Source organism: Corvus cornix, chromosome 3 (genome assembly GCF_000738735.6).
Source record: "Corvus cornix cornix isolate S_Up_H32 chromosome 3, ASM73873v5, whole genome shotgun sequence".
Lineage (NCBI taxonomy): Eukaryota > Metazoa > Chordata > Aves > Passeriformes > Corvidae > Corvus > Corvus cornix.
In genome coordinates, this window is record NC_047056.1 from 21503708 (window position 1) to 21526110 (window position 22403).

Below are 22403 nucleotides of genomic sequence, written 5' to 3' on the forward strand. Positions count from 1 at the left end.
TTGTAATCTAATCAGGTTTGTCTGACAAGACCTATTTTCCATAAAACCATGCTGACTGGCATTAATTACTTCCTGTCCTTTCATTCTTTATCAGTTGAATCCCATATTCTATTATTTTGCTCCCCCCTCACCTCCTCTCCAGTTTGATGTTAGGTTAGCTGGCTTATATTTACCAAGGTCATCATGTTTGTCCTTGCTGAATACTGGCAAAACATCAGTCTTCTTCCAGTCTTCTGGAATTTCTGTGTTATTTCAAGACCCATTAAAAATTAACATGTGGAAGGAAGAATTCCCTCCACCAACTATTTGAGACTCCTCAGGTGCAAGTTATCTGGGCCTGATGAATTACAGGATTTTATCACAAGTAGATATTTAACATCCTATTTGGTTACTAATGGACTGAAAAAGGCTTTGGCTGCCCGATATGATACTGCTGTTATCCTGCTTTTTCCAAATCAAGGAGAGACATATTTATTGAATATGGCTTTCTTCATTATTAATGATTTTACCACCTTCATCTAGTTCCTGGCAAATTCCATTGCTGGAATTTCTTCTGTGTATAATGTACTTCACATACTCTTTTATTTTTTGTCTTTTTTTTCCTTGCTGGATATACATGTATCTTAATCTTCAATTTCCTGTGTGTAATAATTTTCCTTTTTCTTTCTTTTTGCTGCAGAGCACTATTCCTCCTTCTAATCTCCTCCAACAAAATGAAGTAATAGCAGGAAGGAGGGAGAACTGTAACTAATATTGTTCTTACCTTCTTCCCTTACTGTCCTGGTTTAATTTCATTAATGAAAAAAAAAAAAGGCATTGAGTAGATGGATTCTGGAAACCAAAGAGCCTTCTTTAAGTATACCAGCTCCCTCTTACAGGGTATGATTCCCTGTTGACTGAGGAGCCCATCTTTCAGAAGGCTAATTCATGTCCACATTGTGTGTGGGTGTTTTCTCTGACAGCCACCTCGTCTGCTTTTCCTTCTGTGCCTGCTTTTCTACATGGACAGAAGCAGAGAATACACAGATTTTGCTGAGACAAGAGCCACCATCCATCATCAGATGACAGGCACTTCTACTTCTTGAAAGATGAAAGCTGGTCTGGAGAGTACTAAATATTTCTAAGGGACACTGTGCTGAGAGGTATCACACCAGCAGCAGATGGAAGGCCTCCAGATGTGTTTATACAGAAATGTGGTGCTCTCCCACCTTTGTATTACGTACCAGAGTGCATTTGAAAAATCAAATATAGAGTATTTTTATTACAATCAGTGACTTTGGGAATTCTCATTACTTGCAACAATTTTTTTTGGTGGTCATTTAGCTTGTGTGGCATCCACCAAGTGGATGGGAGAAAAAAAATGTAGTCAAAGCATGTGAGTTTTGCTCTGGGCCTGGGCTAGTGAGCCTTTGGCTCAGGGAGAGCACTCTTAGTTTGTGGTGTTTGCTCAATATATATGGAATAATGCATCCCTGAAGCTGCAGTCCCTGTGATGCTGGTTCCAGGGAGCAGAGTTCTGTGAGCTCAGGGACGTGGCACAGGGAATACTTGAAGGGCTGGATGTTGTCACAGAGATGGGGACAGGAGATAATATGGTGCAGTCTTGTCCGTGTTGCCTTTGGGAATGCTTTCTGGAGGAAACCATCTGTCACACGGCCATTGCACTCTTTTGGGGATGCTCTTGGAATGATCCAGAACGGAGACAGAATAAGTGCGAACTGGTCAGGGATTTCAGGTATTCAGCACCGTGGAGAATTGCGCTGCGAAAGTATTTTAGATACAGACAAATACATTTTAGATAAATACTCACTTCTCCCTTGTCCATTGTCAGTGCCTATTTGGTCTCAGAGTTAAGAGAATGGCAATAACAATAATAATAGTGATAAAACTAAGGGAACTTTTATCTTCAAGTGTGACTGCCTTGCAGGTTTATGTCACTGAGAAGCCTTTCAGTGGGGTGAGAAAGAAAGGTTGTGTGAGACTGGGAGTTGTCAGACTCCATACATGCAGTTGGAGCACCTGGACTGCAGAGGGTAAGTGAACTTCAGGGCCCAAGTGTGTAGAGGGACCAGTATGGCAGATATGATTGACCAGGTGGAAGGGCAAATGTTCTTTAAGACAACAGTTTGGAAAATCCCAATATATAAGACAGAAAATGAGGCTGTTCAGCAACTGATCTGGGTAATACAGATGGGTTTATATCTACTCAAAGATTTGGTGCAAATATTAAATGAAAGTAAAAAGTATATTGTTTTATTTTCATAGAATCATAGAATGGTTTGGATTGTAAGCGACCTTAAAGACCATCTAGTTCCAAACCTCTGCCATGGACAGGGACACCTCCCACTAGACCAGGTTGCTCAGAGCCCCATCCAACCTGGCCTTGAACGCTTCCAGGGATGGGACACCCACATCTTCTCTGGGCAACCTGTTCCATTGCCTTACCATCCTCACAGTAAAGAATTTCTTCCCAACATCCAATCTAAACCTAACCTCTTTCAGTTTAAAGCCATTCCCCCTTGTCCTGTCTCTACCTGCCCCTGTACGAAGTCACTCTCCAGCTCTCTTGTAGGTCCCTTTAGATCCCTAAGGGTCTTCTATTAAAGTAAGTTCTCCCTGGAGCTTTCTCTTCTCCAGGATGAACAACCCCAACTCTGTCAGCCTGTCTTCATATAGCAGAGGTGCTCCAGCCCTGTGATCATTGTTGTGGCCTCCTGTGGACTCATTACAACAGATCCATGTCCTTCCTCTTTTGGGGGCCCCAGAAAACACCTCAGGTGAGGTCTCACCAGAGCAGAGTAGAGGTGGACAATCATCTCCCAGGTCCTGCTGCCCACACTATTTTGATGCAGCCCAGTACACAGTTGGCTTTCTGGGCTGCCAGTGTGCATTGTCAGGTCATGTTGAGCTTCTCACCCACCAACACCCCCAGGTCCTTCTCAGCAGGGCTGCTCTCAATCCATTCATCCCCCAGCCTGTACTTGTGCTTGGGATTGCCCTGACCCATGTGCAGGACCTTGCTCTTGGCCTCATTGAACTTCATGGATGTATTTGCATGTAATTTTACTGTTTTATTAAAATAATAAAAAATAAAAACAGGAATTCGTGGACAAATACATCAGTCATATATTCTGTCCCAGAAAATGACTGTGTCAACAAAGTCAGGCTTTTTTCAAACACTAGAAAACTAGGAACAGAAATCAGCATTCCCAAAGATTAATATGATGCTTTTCCTCCTGTGCTAGAAGGGGAGCAGGGATTCTCCATACTTCAAGAAATACCTTGAGGAACAAAAGAAAGACAGAGAACAGAAGATGCATTACGATTACAGTATTGAGAGTTGGAAACTGTTCAGCTGGACCACAGTACTAACTTCAGCGAACACACTCACAATGAGAATGAGACTACACTGCTCAGTCAGTCTGGGAAACAGTGTTGAAATCACAGCTCATCAGTTAAAACATCTTCAGAGAAAATCCACAGAGACAAAACTTTCTTAAAGAGGGAAAAGAAAGAAAATGAGTCAATGCAAAGCTCCTTCTCAAGGGAGTTAAGTGAAAAATGAAAAGTACTGAAATGTATGCAGGAGCTAGATGAATTGAAACAATCATGAAAGCAGTAAGACATAATATTGTCATCTCAGGAATGAAATAAAGATTTGATAATAAAAATAAGTGGATACACAATCCACATTAACACAGGGAATTTGAATTTATCCCTTTTTATGACATCTGATGATGCTTTGGATGGTATTGAATTGTGATTCATGTATTCAGAGACCTTTTTACACCATCAAAGGCATTCTTATGAACAAAATAAGCTCTCGATGAGTCAAAACTGACACAAAATTATTGTTTAATAAATGAGGTTAATTCAAGGAGGATTGCCCTTACTTGTTCTTTTTAAAGACATTCTCATTTTATCAAACCTTTCTAGGGTCCCTTCTCTTCAAGCCATAAAAACTGGCAAGGGTAATCTTTGTGTCAAGAATCAGTGACTAAAAATAGTCTCCAATTGATAAGCTAAAGTTTGCCACTTTGCTTTAAGCTTCCATCTCCTGCCTCTCTGAGATCAAAACATGGTTACTCTGTGAAATTTATGGAAGAGAAAAAAATAATAGGCCATGTGACCTTCATTGGTTCAATTAACTTTTTCAGTTAACTTTTAGTCTTCTATAGATTTCTTAATATACCCAGCATTTGCCTTCATAGATGTGGAATTACTTATTTTGATCACTAACTCTGAAAATGCCAAAAGTGAGTACAGAAACCTATTTCTTAGACGTCGTCTCTTTAGTCACTGTAATTTTTGTTGCTCATCATAAGGCCATATGGGAATCCTTGTGTTCTTCTTCACTCCGAGCACCATATGTGAAGACAATTTCCTGTCTGGAGCCATGGCCATGCCAAACAGGGACTAGTGAATCCAGTGTTGTTATAACACAGTTAACTAGGTGACCTCTAGAATGAAAAATTCTATTTAAACTACTGTCATTTCTCCAGTCCATTTTGGAATAATTTGGCCTCTAGTTATTAGCTCAAAGAATAGTCTGAGCTATCTTTCCATAGTGGATTAGCACCTTCAGATTATAAAGGTATCAGATCACCCTTGAAGTACCTGCTGTCTTTGTGTCCACTGACAAATATTAAGCAGCCCAAAATCATGGCAGTGTTTGAATTAACACCCAAGACAACAGCCACTGTATTCCAGAATGACAGATATGTAAGAATTACATTATAATTTCTGGACTGTGATGTGCCAAACACTTCCTGAAGACTGAAGACTTTTTTCAAGGAGTTAAATTAACCCTTGCACTACTTACTTCACCTTTTAACATAAAGTCCTGAAAGGATATTCACCAGAAAGGTTTCTGTAAGTGTTTATACCTTGGGCTTTGCTTCAAAATGATAGGAAAAAAAAAAGATTGAAAGCTCATTTTTTTCCTGCTCTCCCACAGTAGTGTTGTTTCATCGGCCTAATCAAGATGAGAAGGCAGTTATAAATTTGTATTTGTCTGGCTTTGACAGTTTGCTCACTAATTTACTTAGCTTCCTAGCCAAAAGACAAAATAATGCTTTTGCCATGTGTGGGACTTTAATATGCCTAAAATCATGGAGTTGTAAGAAACACGCCTTGTAATGTATATCTCTATACACATTCTGTTAAAGGAAAACAGAAAAAGAGGGAAAGGGCCTGTTATAAGATAGGCCTTTTATGAAAAGTTCTGGATAATATAATTGGAATAGAAACAAGGGGGTCCTATAGAAATGTAACGGAACACTATAAAATTACTCTAAAACCTATGGAGCATTATATCTTTTATATGAAGTTTTTTGTGCCATTGTATAGAATTTAATAGAAGAGGTATCTGAGCTATAGGATGGTAGGGAAAAAAAATCTGTAGAAAGCATATCATTTTGTGTTAAATTCCACAGGAGTTTTCCATAAGGGCTGGGCTGTTTCTGAGTGTATCCTGTGCGTGTTTCTTCTCTCTCTACTCCTGTGGCGAGCTGAACTTTGGTTTTAGTCTGCAGCACATTCTGAATGCACGAGTAGCCTTTTGTGGGGAAAAAAGAAGATAGTTCTCTGTCTCATTAATCTGCAGATTCATGTGGAAGTCTATGCTGTCTTAAACTTTATTGGCAGGTCACCATGCAGCTGCATGAGCCATTGTGTTTGAGTTCTAAATGGGGATGTACAATAGGCACTGTACCTTCTGGTGTAAAACGTACACAGGAAATCACATACCACTACCATCAGCAACTGAGGTTTTGTATTATTTCAATGGACTGAGGGCCCTTTTTTAGTGCACCAGGGAGCTAAGAAAGTGTACATAAAGGACAGCATAACAGCATCCTTGCCTGAGTTGGTAGAAATGACAGAAACTACTTTTTTTTTTCCTTTTTTTTTTTTTTTGGTGGTGTTGATGATATCGGAGGCAGGTTGATTATGTATGAGCCACAAACACAAGATTAGTGGTATCATGTTAAAAATATTACTTTTAGAAAGCCAAACTGGTCAAATATTGAGGATTCTCAGTTGTTCTTACCACAATATTCAAAACAGCATTTGGAAAGATTGCTGCTGAAGCCAATATCACAGGAATTGGAAATGACAAAAGGGTCTAAGTTCTTCCAAATTTAGGAAAGAGAAAAAAGTGTCAAAACAGTAATAAACCACGACCAGGTCAACAGGTTCATCCACATGAGAAAACCAGCATTTAACAGAAAGGTCTCTGAAACTTCTGAAGAACAGAAGATTGGTAGGAAAGCATTTTTATGAGAAATAAAATGTGCCTTCCTGTCAGGGAGGAAGGGTGTTGCAGGGTGCTTGAGAAATGGAAAAAAAAAGTGCCATTAAACCCCAATATGAATAAAGATCAGGTGAGAGAGGATGTCACCCGGTGGCCTTTGGAACTGTATTTCTGCTGCCTCCTGAAATTATGTTTTCCTGGAACAAAGGAACAGTGTTATGGAAAAGTGGGTGCCAGATACTTTAGGAAAATGAGACACAGTTAAGCGGATAAAAGAGACAAAGACAATAGCAATCATATGCAATAAAGTGAAGGCAGCTGAGGTCTGAGACAAAGGTGAATATTCTGAGCCAGCAAGATGACTGAAGCAGGGGAAGGAAGGAGGGAAAGGTGATTCACAATAACATTTGAAAGACATTGGCTTGAATATTTATCAATGTCACAGCAAACTTAGCTTGGCAGCCTTGGTGGCTGACTTTGTTCTTTCAGTGGTTTCCCACCCTTAAGGTGACAAACAGGAATGTAGTTTGGAATACAGCTCTTAACATGAGCCGAATGCAACAGTTCTTAGGCCCACATGCCAATTACACAGGCACTGTCCTGCCATTTTATGGCTTTTCTATAGGCATAGCTGAGGTTTTTACTTGTATCAATATCCTGGATTCAGGAGTGCTTACATTTACAGAGGTGTGGAGGCAACGTACAGCAGGACATGCAGAAAATTCTGCACAGCTTCTTTGAGTACCTCGCTTGCTCTGAGTCTATTCAAATTACAGTGTAGGTCCTATGCCCTGGTCAATGACTCTGCTACATCTTTAATTTAGAAATAACTAAAATAAGTCTGAAGTGATGAATCCACCTGATTTTTGGTGGATACAGAAGTACTTCAAAAATTAATTTTTTTGGCTGATAGCAAAGGTCTGATTTATAGTGCTCTTGCAAGAGTTTCTTCTGCACATATGTGATGGCATTCTGAAGGGACTGGTTCCTGAAGGGTAAGATGCAGGGACTATTAAATATCTTAGAGAAATGCCCAATCAATACATTTTGGAGCTCTACTCAGTGCTGTATCCCAACATATTCAAAGTTAAAACAGCAGCCCAGCTCTAATCTAAAGGTAACTACAGAGCAAAGGTCAGGAAAAGGACCATGTCTTCCCTTGGTGGCATTGGTAAAAGTAGAGTTAACTCTAAATGTCATATGGCTGTAACCAAGGGCAGAATTTGGCTATTTGTTTTGAATCAGTGTTATCAATAAAAGTCTGCCAAAAATAACCAACTGGTAAATATTAATTTAAACAGAAAAATTGGAAGTCAGTTGCACACTGAGTTGCAACATGGGGCCATTCCATGCTGGCAGTAAGAGGATAATGATGCAAAGTGCCAAAAAATACCTGGAAAGCATTACTTCTGTGTGACATCCAATAAAGATGCTGCACACACCCCTACATTTTTCAGCAATTAAATATCTGAAAATGAAAGTGCTCTCTTTCCCCAATTCCCCAACTGCAATGGCCAAACTACAGCCCAGCAATGCTGCAATAGAAGTTTTTCAGGGTGGCCCCTCTGCACAACAGCTGTTTCTCAGTCTGATAGTAGCATCTCCAACCAGCTGCTTCAGTTTGCTCCTGGCTGTCACTGCTATAGGTTAATAGGAACAGAAGCAAGAGAAGGGCCTAGGCCAGCATAAAGCAGAAATAACAAAATTTTCTGCCAAAAGGGAGTGTGGGATAAGAACTTTAATGGGCAAGCAAACAAAGAATCAGACTGAAGCCTGAGGCGCTTCAGTGTGTTGGCAAGAGACACACAGTCCTGGAACAAGTGCAGCCCAGAGTCTAAATTTGAAATGACTGTGGGGCCTCTGTGCCAATAAAGTTTGGCTCTGTGTATACATGTGTGCATGTATATCTATATCCCCACACCAAATATGTAGTTGTGATAATCACATAGTAAATTACAGAGCCATATGATGAACTGCATGTGCCTTTGACCACCTCACCTGCCCCCTGCCAGCTAATCCATCTCTATTTGGATTTGCTCTGTCATTACAAATCAAGGCTTTAATCCTGCAAACACTTATGTGTATACTTAACTTTAAGCATTGGAACAGTCCAGTTGAAAACAAGTTTGGCTGGGTGTAATTTCAGCTTCAACTCTACGTGTGATCGTAATCCTGCTTTCTACATCCAATGGTAGCAGTTTGGGCTCGTGACTTCTTTTAGCTTATGGGACAACACCTCTGGCACTTACTTCTGTTTTGGTGTGTGCTGAAGATAAATCTGTATTATTCCACTGGCTTCAATAGTGTTACACCAATCTACACCACCTAAGAATCTGCCCTGTTGAGAAAGGAAATTCATGAGGATTACCAGACGTAATCTACAAATCTGTACTAGGTATCAGTCCAAGCATAGAACAAGGGAAGGGTGCAAGTACTGGATTTCTTACCCACACAAGACTGGAGGTGCAGGCTGATGGTGTTGTTCTACTGTGAGATCTATCCACCCACCCTCGTTTCATGAATGTAAGGAAGGTCTTTCAGAGCTTCTGCCACCTGCTCTCTCATGGCTTCGGCTCCAGATTTTCTCTCTGTCCCCTTCCATAAACTGTGCAGAAAACAAAGAGAAAGGCAGCAGAGGAGAAATGTAATTTTATACTGCAAAATAACATTCATAAGTCACACAAACACTAAACCCTACGAATAATGGATCTGTCCTTTAGGGACAGTCCTTTCCGTGTCATTGTCTGGTACTTGTGTTGTTGTTCATCTAACTAATTACTGCTTTGAAAGGTATAGTCCTGCTGTCATGCCTAGATTAGCAGCAAGTGTTTGGCCAGCTACTTTCTTGTCACAGTTGATAATTATTTAATGAGTTCTGTTCTTCCCTAGGAAAGCAAGATTGGGATAGAATTGGACTTATTTTATCACAGTAGCATTGCTGCGCCTGTTGGCAGGTTTGACAGCAACAGCACTGGATTTCAGCAAGACAGAAGAAGAAGAATTTCCATAAGTAGTTCCTGAATCAGTTGGAAGCAATGGCAAAATTAATAGTAATGAGTGAATCTCAATAGATACTTACTCATTACTGTGTTAGCTGCCAGTCCTTTCCTGCAGCTGTAGCCGTGCTGGAAGCTGGGTGATGCTCTTAGCTAAAAGAAGAACCACTGTAAGTTAGTACAATATGTTGCTGAAATGGGAAACCTAACTTCAGATCTCCAGATTCCTCCATCTGCAGGGGGCCACTGAAGTCACCTTTTTTTTTCAGTGGACATCTATTGATAAATAAAGGGGTGTCATCACAGGACTACAAGGGCCCTTCCTTCAGATTAGCAGTCTAAAAGAACATTTGGAGCAACAAAGGCAGGTAAAGAAACCCTGTGCTGAGATCAGGTTAGAACAGCACAGTCAAAGCCTTATTATACATGTAGGTACCTGCTGCAATGGGATGTATTTTAAAAACTCTGTGGTACCTGTCCCCAGTTATTTTCCCTACCTGTCAGGAACTTTTCAGAAATAAATGGAAAACTTTCTATCTAAAATGTTAACTCCTTGAAATCTGGTTGCAAGAAAAATATAAAAAATACCTGATCAAATTAAAGATGTTACATTTTAAAAATTTCTGAATATATTTTTATTCAAACATCTTAAAATTTTCAAAGTCAAAGCAAATCATTTGGGCTAATTTTAAATACTTTTTCTCTGTTAGCATTTTACTTCAAGGAAAAATTGGGAAGAAGTTTTATTCTGTTTCAGAACAGGGAAAATGTCAAAAAGGTAGATTTTCCCAGAAAACAGAAACTTGTTTCTGCTTACTTTTACTGTTTCTCCTCATACTGAGTTGTGTTTTTCTTCCTAAAGCTGAACAAACTTTCTAATTCCTCAAGGCCATAAAGCATAGGGATCTTTTTTTTAAGGTTACAGATTAATTTTGAGCTTGAGTGCAGTCCACTCCCTCATTCTCTCTCTCTCCAAAACATGATTCACCTGAGTATGTATGAGGTACAAAGACAGGGTGTTTCTGTCACTTGATTTGCCTGGAAATGGCACTGAGTCATCAACTACCCAGTGCCATACAATGCCATGATGTCCTACATTGAAGTGCCTTCTGTATGGCCACATCACTCAGAACAGCAGCGGTAGCCAGACAGGGAGAGGATGGTTTGTCTGAAATAAATGACCTGAGGACTGCTGGTCTCAGCAAACTGCTCCTATAAACAGCAGGAGCAAGGGAACTCTGAAAACATAAGAATTTCTTGTTAAGCAAGCTGCCCCAATAAGGATAATAAACAATAATAAAACTTTTTGAAGGCATGCAAAATGGATGGTTGCATTTAAAAAAAACCTAATATTTTTAATATTAAATCTAATATTTTTCCAAGCCAGATGGTTTCTTAGCCATCATATTTTCCAAATTTTCCCACAGCTGTTCTCAATTGTCTTTTTTAAACATAGATCTTGTGTTTAAAATGGTCTAATCCTAAACTTACCAAAGCCAGTGTGGAATTCCTATGTTGACTTCAGTGACTTTTGTGTCATGTTGGAAGTATGGAAGGCAGTTGCTTTCTCCTCATAGTCTTCGTCATAAGTTCTGTAAAATATATCCTGAGATGGTAAACGGAAGTTTTTCTGGGAAAGCCAGTGCAAATGTAGTAAGTGACCAGCATATATAGGTTGAAGGGGGATTAAAATATTTGTTTAAGTAATCTGTAGCAGAAATCGTTCTTGGTTTAATTTATGTTCCTGCTAGGAGGTGTGGATTCCTTACCAAGAGCTGAAGGCTGTTCTGACAGTGGCACACTGGATCATTCTCCAAAGAACAAGATCACACAATACATTCACAGCTACAAACAACACCACTGCTGTAGTTCAGTGATTAGCACTTTCACTTTTTCACAACAATGTGTCAACCAGTAATGTAGAAGTAATGATTTACTAGCAGTTCTATTACTACATTTACCTCAGGTCTAAGATTTATGTGTATTTTTTGCTCATATTTTTTGCAGGAGATGGCATCCCAATAGGCATTGTTTTCTGTTAGCAAGCACATACACCAATTTCTATGGAGGGGTTTTCTCTATGCTGGTAGAACAAGTAAATTATGCTCTGTGCTGATTTATTTGCAAGATAATGCACAGAGTTGCTGAGAAGAGATTCCATGTCAATGAGGTTGTTGTTTTTGCAGTTAAATACCAGAATTTACCTTTTTCTATGCACAGGTTGGTAAACAGGGCCGTGATTTCATTGCGGGTGCCATTTTCATTGCAGATAACCAGTTACTGAGTTAGTCCTGAAAGGTGAAGAAGTTGCAAGCAATTCAATTCTTTCTTTACCTCCCTAACTTGATATATTCTGTATTAAACTCACTGTCATCCCAAATGAGGACCATGTCATCAGGGAAAGAGGTTTACCTGCTTAGCTTGACATGTCCTAAAATTATATGAAGGATTTAGGTAACCTGTAAGTTACTGAAGTAAGGAAGCAAGGGCATTCCTGTCTCTGATATATCCTTTACCTCTCCTTCCTGCCTCACTGGCTGAGCTATGCCATGATAGTTGAAGAAGGGAGCCATTCATGCAAGATAAGGCACTGAACAAATTCTAAGTCCCCTAGTCTGGAGAGAGTTTAGGGCTGAATTTGAATCTGATCTTTACAGTCACTTTCAAATGTATGAATATTTTCACTATAAGATACAATAAGGTGTGGGTCCCCATGTCCTTCTTCATTGGTTTGGGCATAGGTGCTAATGCGAGTTCCTCTTGCCTGCTTCAGTAAATCTGTCCCCTCCTTACCTTCTCTCACTTTTGGCATTATGGCAGAAGAGTTTTATTACCACAGGCCTGGGCCCTAGGGTACATCACTGTGTCCTGCAGCCGTAGGGAGGAGGAGGACAGAAGATCCAGCAGGCAGGAATTGTGCAGCAAGATTGATTTATTTGATTATTTTACAAACTCTTTTATAGACTTTTTTCTTCATAGTCTCATTGGACAAAGGATCAGCCACCCCTTGGGGGTGATTGGCTAAAATCCTAAAACATCCATTGTCAAAATATTTTTCTACTATACCATAAACAAGACTCCTCAAGGCTGCAGGTGTTTGGTTGTTTACATAACTGCTACCTCTTCTGTGGGAGAGAAAAGTCTCTCACGGACTTAGAAAGTAGCAAGAAAATCCTTGCTAGCAGCATTTTTGTATCGACAGAGTTAAGCCTGTTATGGCAGGTCTTGCCAGGCAATGTCTGAAGGAATTTTACCCACTGTAGATACCATAAAATTAAGGGACAACTGCAATTTTATAGGGAAAAGAAAACAAGAATCATGAGTGGTTAGAATGAAATCCATGCCTGCCCTGCACCAGTGCAGTATGACTCCCAACAGTAGGTTTTATATGTGTGAAAATCAAAAGGAGTTCTGCTTGCAGAAGAAATATGGGAAAAAGGGAAGAAATAGCTAATTGCTCTGTGGATAAACAAATTAATAGTGCAAAATGCAATTGGCATTAAAGTCCTTCCATTCAAGATATTCTCATTTTATTTTGAGCCCAGTGAGCATCTGGTGAGGTTTTAAAGCACTGCACATTTACTCATTTGACAGGGGTGAATGACACAGAAGTCAGCATCTTGTGATAAACAGGAAAGGAAAAGAAAAGAAGAACACACGTTATTCTGATGTCATCTCCCATTGTTATTGTTGTTGTTCCTCCAAATAATGGAATTCTGGAAGCAAGACCATAAATCTCAAAGCTCAGCATTGTCTCATTTGGAGATCAAGGTCCTTGTTGCTGATTGATTCATGCATTTTTCATTTGGCTAGCTAATATCCTTAAAATGGAACAGACACTTAGGCAGTGAAACCAGAGCTATTCTCCCCTCCCCTCAGAGGATTTACTCTATAAGTTAAGAAATTTCTCAATGATTTTGGTGGAAAATATAATTTGTAGAAAACAATGACTATTATTTGCCTGAAAAGTCTAACATTAATTTTCTTGGCAATGAGCTTGTTGCTGTGTGCATTGAGAGCACTCAGCTTTTAAGGTTGGATAGTGATACCTTTTTCAACTTGCATAATACCTAATTCTTTGAATTATCCCATTGGAATGAAGTATTAAGACATCACTTGACACAGATAACAGTATCAAAATCTAACCCTTAATGAAATTTGTAGAAGCTGAGTGTGCTCTAAATCCATATTTTTATGGATATGTTCTACCTTCATTTGTAATCTTTAGACAGATGCATGGTCATGACACTGATGTAGCTGCCTGTATTTCACTACAACTTTGATAATTTTAAAGCTGTCTGAGATTGTACAGAGTACAATCAGAGAAAATTGCATTTTCTTCTAAGTTTTAAGTGTTAATTTTTATATAAACAGGATGAAGAATATATTTTTTAAAACAGCTATTCAGGGATCACAGAACTCACAATGACATGGGATGAAGAGGGGGCACAGACAGCTTTGCTCTAAGGAGTTATTTGTTTTCTCTTCAGACCCTTAGGTAAATTCCAGTTTCAGCCTTATGATATGAATCTCAGTGCCTCAATGAGTGTTGATGTCTTTCCTCTTTGATCCTGCTTTAGTTCTGGCCACAGTTCCCTCAAAAACTCACCTTCCTGATAAATATCAGGATTTCTCAACATTCCTTTGCAGTGGAATTACAGTTATCACAAGTAATAATTTTTCTTCCTGATTTAAATTCAAAAGTGTATGTTGAACCTGTACTACCTCCTAAAAAATAGACAAAAAGATATTAGGATTGCTACTTAGCACAAGCAAAATCTAAGAGGATTGTTCAGTATCAGGATCAAAATGGCAACTCCAATATCTCCATCCATTTGATAGCAACTGCTTGATGGAAGATATGACTGTATCCAAAGTAGCTCTTTGCCACTCATGGTTCTGTTAGATTCCCTCTAAAAGTTGCTTACAATCATAAAATTCCATGTCTTGTGGCACATTGAGTTATTTTCCCTCAGCATACAGAGCATTGGGATTCCCAAAGGACCAATACTCCCCCTTCCTGAACTGGGGTTTGGGCTCAGGATGACTCCAGAGTGGTCAAAGGGAGGTGAGGACAGAAGTGATAATGCACTTCTGGTAACCCTTGGAAAGAAACTCGTGGGTGACTCCCTTTCCATGGGAGAAGGGACATTGCCTAAATGCCTTCTAAATGCCTGCTTTCCTGGAAATAATGGGCTCCTGGGAACTGGGCATTGGCAGCTGAGATGTACTCTTGTTCAGTCTGGAAAAAACAGAGCAGCAGTGAGGAAAAAAGAGATAGAGCAGCAGTGAGGAAAACAGCTGAAAGAACTTTCCATCAGAGTTAATTGAGTCATCAAAAGAGAAATCTGACAAGACAAAGAAAGGAACAGTGGGAGGCCTGAATAGTGTGAAGAGGGGATAATAAGTTAGAAGGAACTGTGTGAAATGCTGAAACCTTGTGACTCTTCCAACTGGTGGCAAACATCCCACCAAAAAAAATGAAAATATATGATTCTGGACTCGAGAAATAACTCATAGTTCCAGGTTATATCTGTAATTAAAGGAAAAGGAACGTGACATTTGAGCTGCGAATCAAATGTATAGAAAGAGTATATTGAACATTCTGCATTATCATTCCAGGCATTCACTGGGCTCAGAGCTTTGCTAGTTGAGGTAGATCCATCTCCACATGCTGAGAGAAAAACAGTCATGGGACAGAGAAAATTTTCACAGCTGAGCAGAGTTCTTACCGCAGTGTTTTCTGAGGGTTTTCTGAGCAGAAAGAAGGACAAGAGGATCTGACCTTTTTCCTGCTGGACAGCAAAGGTTGTTTCCTGCACTGTCAGAACATCGCATCTGATGTTGCCTTTGTGTTGGTGTTTTGAGAAAGATTGTTATTCTAGTGGATACTGGAAAATAGATTAAATTCTTCTGGAAGCTGTGGACATTTTCTGTAAAAATGAAGTGCTAGAGAAGAGTTTTGGGTTTCTTTTTATTTTTCTTTTTTCTTTTTACTTCGCTCCTCCCTGAATTTCCTTCCAGGTAATTCTCTGAACTACATGAATAACTTCTCGTGTCATTTGTTGATCCTTTCTTTATCCTGAGGAGAAATTGGGGGGTTTCCAGGCCCCAGTTCCATGAATCATTTAAGCACACATTTAAATGCTTCTCCATTCAGGCACAGAATTGAAACACCTGCTTTAATCCTGCAAGTGCATGTTTAAGTTTACAGCAAATAAGCTGGATAGGCGAATAAGGACCTCTGGACTGGGTCTGAACCCTGTGGAAACCCTGTGGAAAAACTCACACTGGCACAAGTAAACCCCTCAGATTACAGCCTCCCTTGCTGAGTTTTGCAATAAATGGTCCAACATCATGGGGTATTTTTGTAGGAAGCTAAGAGGGGGAGAGTGTAGGATGACAGGGAACCGTGTTGTGGGTGTCAGGCCCTGTTGGCCTCCAATACCTGTATTCACTCCTCCATGCTGCAGCCCTTGAGAGAAATCCTGCAATAACAAATACACCTGTGCAAACACCCTTGGTTTTGTGTTTTCTTGGGGTTACTGTAGCAATAGCAATGTAGCATAAAAGAAAATACCAAGCTAAGCTCCGTGGGAACCTGCTCTGCCTGGTTTCAGTGAGGTGAACATTAATGCTAGTGATATCTTTGGCTTTGGGTGAAGTTTTATTAATGCACCATGGGCATTTGGGAACATGAAGAATTAGCTGCTGCAATTAATAAGATGTAAGATACTACAAATTGGTCTTTGAACCTACTTTTCTTGGTTTCTAATTTTGATTTTATAAATCTTATTCAGCAATGTTCTTATGTCCTCTACTCCTGGAACTGTAGATCCTTCTGGAGCTTCTCTAACCCATGCTTTAGACTTTCTGGTCCATCCAAAGGGACTTTAATGCAGTGCAACAGGTATTTCTAGGTGATCTCCAGCCCCATCTCCACATTGCCTATTTCCCCTGTATTCCTTCCATATAGGTTTCCAGCAGGGAATTTCCTGTAACTTCCTGATATCATCTAGAATTTGCACTGATGAATTTCAACATTCATATTCTCATCCATCTTCTTCATTGGTTTGAGCATAGATGAAGTACTCCCTGTCTGGAGAATTCCATGGGAGGACCAGGGCAGAAGGGTTTTTTCTTACTTCACTTTAGCAGCCTATAAATATCAAGGAGCAATTCCTTTGGGGGCAGTGTTTTCTGTGCTTGGTGGCAATTCAGACAGCTGGGACAGAACTGGCAAAGCCTTTGACATACTCTTTTTTTTCTGCATAGGTTCCAATCCATTTTCAGGCTCAGATAATTCCAAACCACCTGGAATGGGATTCAAATCAGGGCCAAAAAATCTAAATTATCCAGCTCAGTCAAACACGTTCAGTGAAATATGAGGGTTGAACTATGTGAGAAAGATTTCTTTGTGGATAGTTAACACTGGAAAAGACAGACCAATATGAAGAAAAAATTTAGGCAAAAAATACAAGGCCAGATGATGCTACTCGAATGTATTTTAATTCTAATAAAAAGTTTCCTTAACTGCTTTTTAATCAAATGGTCCTGTAACCTGCTTACTTTAATCAGAAGCCTTCCAGTCTTCCTATAAAGGTTGGAAATCTGAGTAACAACTTGATGTGTGGCCCCAAGTGAGAAAAGTATATATTTTTTCAAAGAACCCCAAAGAAGACTTAAACCCAGCACTGCCTCTTGGTGTGTGCTGACCTGTCTGCTTCCAGGGTTTGGTGGTTCACTCAAAACTTCAGCTGCAGGACATTGATTTCATTCTGCTTTCCTGAAAGCCTCTGGGGCTCAGTGCAAAGACAGATTACTCCAAGTTTAGCTGTGAGACTTTGCTTCAACTTGCTAGCAAATGGACAGCAATTTTCCACATGCCTTTTCAACACTTACATGGCTTCAGGTTCCTTGATGAGGGGATGAGTTGTTCATCAAGAAGTGCACAAAGAATTAGAATTTGCTACCTCATCCTTGTTTCTGCTAGTGAGGCCAGGTTTGAGGTAGTAGTCAGCAAATAACTGTAAGGCCAGGATGGAGTCAGTAGTCAGCAAATAACTTGCAGGATGTTTTTCTGGGATCCTGCTCACATTTACTGCCTGGAGCACTAAAACCACAGTAAAAACTAAACTACTCTTATATCCAGCAGCTGATACAAAGTCCTGATATGAAACTTGCTCCTTACATTTGATGGTGATTCTGAGAACTGTTGGCAGATCTATTTGAGGTTATGAAGAGGATCAATATTGAGTTGAACACATTCCATTTCCACTTGTGGCTGTGGCCATACTAAAATCTAAACCTATGCCACAGTGATATAAGCACTGCTCTATGGGGATTACTGTGATGCTATTTTGCCACTTGAGGCGATTCTTAAACCTGTACAGTGAGAGTTTTGGGACAGAGCTTTACAGTTTGGTTCTGTTGTTGTTTTGTCCATTCTTAGCAGTGGCTTGTCGGCAGATCCAGTGACATACTGGCTATTTGTACGTGGCAAAACAAGAGGTGTCAGCGAGAGCTTCCCAGCACTGATGCTTTGGGCACATTTCATTTATTAGTGGGAAAGTACCAGCCTTGCTGTCTTCCCCCGGCCCGGGCTGCCTGATGCACCCGTGTCCTGTAGGCAGTGCCCCCCTTCCCCAGCTGGCCTGGTCTCGGCATCACGGCAGTTTCCCTCATTCCAGGACGGTTTTAGGAAGGGATCACGCCAACAGAAAGCAGCTGGAAGGCGGCTGCAGGCGGACACGGCTCTGCTCTGGATGGCGATGCCGTGGGTGATGAGATGGCTCGGATGCCCCGAGGTCGCAGCGCAAGTTGGGCGCAGGCAATCCCAAATTCACGCTCTGCTGCGAGGCTCGGGACTGCGTTTTATTATCGCTTGCTGACATCTGCTGGCAGCGCCACGAACTAGTTCGGAGGGACACGAGCGTGTCATTAGGAGCGAGCTCCTTGCTCCGAAGCGTGTAAGCAGCTTCTCACACCGTCTTGGGAGAGCCGAGAAATGGGGGGATTGCAGGCTGATTGTGGCGCTCCTTGGCCGTGCTGGGTCCACTTAACGCTATCTCTTTCTTGTGTGTGCATAGGGAAACTGTAGCGGGCTGCCCTACTTTGTAAGGGGTCCGTGCTCTCACATGGTGCCTTCGGCCAGTGCATCCATCCATCAGCAGCTCCTTGCCTGCAACCATTTCACTCAAGATAACAGGAGTACAAATAACATGCTCAAGGCCAAAGGGTGAGTTAATTGCAGAATTGTTCTTTGGCCATGTGCCTTTAAGGGCCTTCATAAGCACCAGCAAATGAAGGCTGGAGTGATCCTTGGCTGTTGCAGGAGTTGTTATAGTTGTCCCCGTTGTCTGGATGAGTCAACTGAAATGAAGAATTGCAAATCATAGAACCATAGAATGGCTTGAGTTGGAAGGGACCTTAAAGACCATCTAATTCCAGCTCCCCTGCCATGGGCAGGGACACTTTCCACTAGACCAGGTTGCTCAGAGTTCTATCCAACCTGGCCTTGAACACTCCCAACGGACTCTAAGCTGCATTAGGAGAAAGGGCCAGGTGTAGGATTCCTACACAGGTGTTCAGGTCATTTTTGAGCAGATCTCTCTGGTGTTTCCGATTAGGGCTGCCTCAAAGTATTTACCTGGAAATGCTTAAAGCAGTTACTTGTCCTTAACATGCCACTTAGGAACAAAGCTGTTTGTGGCCTAAGGGAATAGGAGTGAGCAGGCATTACTTTTAATGTGCACCTCATGTCTGAGTCCTCAGGGCAGTATGTAGCACTGTAGGCTTTTGCTGAGCCCTGGAAATCACATGGACACTGCTGGCAGAGTGGTTTGGCCTTCCACTATTTTGGCATAAATGCCATTTTGGGTGGCTGATGTTCTAGAGTGGCCTGGAATTAAGAGCTGCATTAAAAAAAAAAAAAAAGGAAAATGAAAAGCAAAACTGTCTCACCTGGGGGAAAAAAAATATGCAGGAGAAAAATATTCATCGGGAATCCAGGGCCCCTTTTACCTTACTGTGCTCTTTTTCACTGAGCTGGAAGAAAATCAAATTAATCACCTTGATGTACATTAATACACAGATGGTAATTGTGTCATTTACTGTATTTTAAATGCTGGAACTGATTAGCTTTTATCAATCCTCTGAGCACTCTAAGAGGACGAGGCACCTAGTAAACAAAGACAAAGTATTCTTCTCTGATAGAAGTGATGAAAGGAGAGACTATTTAAAAGGGATAGGAGGGTACTTTTTACTTTACAATGCAAAATGAGCAGTTAGCTTGCTGGCCATGAAAGCCTGTAAAAGCAACTCGAGTTTACTAGCTGTCTAAAATCCTCCTATACTTTAGCTCACGTATGGGTACTGGGAATTATTTCATTCTTAATGTGTTGATGTGCCGCTAAAAATAGCTCTGTCCTATTCAGAGTTTACACACTGCCAAGTAAAGAGAAGTCAGCATTGCAAATCACCAAAGGAAAAATCCAAAGGTCTGCACCAAAGAGAGGTGTGGCCAAAATATTCCCTGAATAGCAGACGGTGTGGATTGATATATAAGCACTTCTGGCCATTCCTATCAGAAATGATGCACTGTGTGGGATTCACTGATCCAAGCCAAATGACAAACACAAAGAAGTCACATGAGTTGAGCAAAGGAAGCTTTCAGTGTTCTCAGAGCTCTGGGAGTCATCTTTTCGGCAGGCGTGTCTGAATTACATTCCCAGAAAGAATACACTAAAGCAGGAGCTCTCAACAGCTTCTGATTTGTAACCCTTGAAAATGTTTCTGCTGAATGTTTAGGTGCTTGGAAAAGAAAATACAACTATTTGCAGTATACTTTTCTTAGGCATTCCTTAGAAATAACTCACAGATCTCCTAGGGTTTTTAGCTCATGCTAGAAACCCTTGCACTAAAGCCCAAGTATCAGTAAAAAGAATTAAAATAATTCTTATGTGCAGAGCATACAGATGATACAGACTTGAAATTCCTGATTTCATGAAGAAATGTTGTAGGAATGTGTTCAGAACACTATCTTAAATGCTTAAATAAATATGAAATCAAGGAGAAGAATTGATTAATAATTAAGGGAAGGAATATGCTTCCTTTTGACACTTAGCAAGGAGATGGCACACATGTTTTGGACCAGGTAGATATGTGGACAGCTTATGCACATGGCAGGAAGAAGTCATAGCACCGTATGCCACAGCTGGGCTCTCTGAAAGACAGTAATCCTAGAAATCCTTTGGGCCTGGGGTGGTTGTGCCAAGTGGGCTGACTTAGAGCTGCCCTTGCATGCCAAATTTTAAGGATTGTCTCCCAACTGACAGAGAATTGAGACAAGGAAGATATTGTGGCTAACACCATGCAGACCTTTTGGCAGTGATGGTGAAGAGATGCAGGCTTCTTGGTTTCTGCTAAAATTCTGGCTATTCAGTCTTCTACTAGCACAAGCCATGAATGGGTGAAATGCCAAGTACTAATCCAGAATTTTAAGATATAATTCAGGGATTTCTGTATCAAATGGCCACTGCCTAATGTGAATGGCAGTTTTATTGGGTTCCAAAACAATTGCACAATTGTGTGTTTTATTTTCCACATCAGATAACTACATTGTTTGCAAAACCACCACTATAACGCAAAATGGGGACTTCACTTTCGCTAAAATAATCTGGAACTACACGATTGAAACTCCCAAAACAACTTTACCCTGCCATGTTACAGCTATATACCTGCTGCTAGACTTGCAAATGACCCATTTCCAGTAGGGTAGAACACAGAGTGGAAATGATGCAGATTCTCACATCTGCAATGTTTTGTATCACAGTCAGCAATGATGATGTTGGGTCTGTTTCCCCATTCACTTCTGTTTCTCAGTAGAATTTGCTTTAAAAGTCAAAGTTCAGTGAAAAGTAGAAATAAATGGGTGAGAGACTGCTGAGGGAAGTTGACTCATTGTCTCTGTTATAGAAATGATTTGTCATGGGTTTTTTGCCTTGGTTGGTCTTTTTTTTCAGGCAACTAACTCTCTGGATAACACAGGAAAAAGCTTCCATTGCAAGAATGACACAGTTGCTCATTACTTTAAATGTGCAGAGGACACATGCAGAAAGCCCACTTCTAGACCTGCTATCCATTTAAAATACATTATCCTTTCTTCTACTACAGCTACATCCTCTCAGTATCTTTCTCAGTCACTTCCCATAATTCAGACTCGAATGCTTTCCAAGCGTGTTTCTCACAGCTCAGTGTCACAGTAACCCTCTCTCAGGCGGTGTTCTGGCTGCGATGAGGAACCCCACAGGCAAATCAAGAGTTAATGCCCCCCCCCCACCCCAGACCAGCCAGGGGCCCTACAGCTGCTCGGAGCTGCCAAGCAATTAGGCTTGTCAACATCCCTCAAATAAACTCCGGCAGTATTATCAAACCCCATTGTTACCTGATCCCCCAGAGGCTGGGGAGGCTGTTCTACCAGGACTGCAAACTGCAAAGAGCCATGTCTGTTTTCTCTTTTTTTAATTCTGAATGACCCATCCTTTACTGAGTGGAACTGAGTCTCAAGAAAGACGTATCTTTTGGGAAAGGATTAAACCTCTAGTATAATACAAGTCTGGTGGGAAATCATGGTATGTTTTACCCAGGAACCACATTCAGCACCTCCTTGTGGTTTTGCCTCAAAGCAACAGCCTGCTTCAGTGGGCTACCTTAAAAATAATGGGATGCAAGCTGCCATCTTAAGGAGAAAAACGTTGCCAGAAAAGAGTATTTATTGTTCCATCCAGGGTTGCTACCTTGGAAATACAAAACCCAAGTCGCTTCAGACACAGGCCTGCTGTGCAGGCACAGATCAGTCCATGTGTGGGCCAAACCGGGCAGTGCGATTGGAAAGCAGGCAGATAACAGCCCTACCTGAAGCCAAGGATGTGTTTGGAGGACTGAGTTCCAGGTTCAGTAGTGTCACAATAAGCCCATGTATTTACAGAGACATGCAAAGATGGCAAACCCACAGTTTTTCCTTGAATATATAATTTTTAGCTTTCATTTTTGTTCAGAGATGGCAACAATTTGATCTGACTTAAGCAACACAGTTTTGTCCACCTGAATCTACAGTCCAACTGAAACAGTTGCCCTAAACTGACTTTATGATC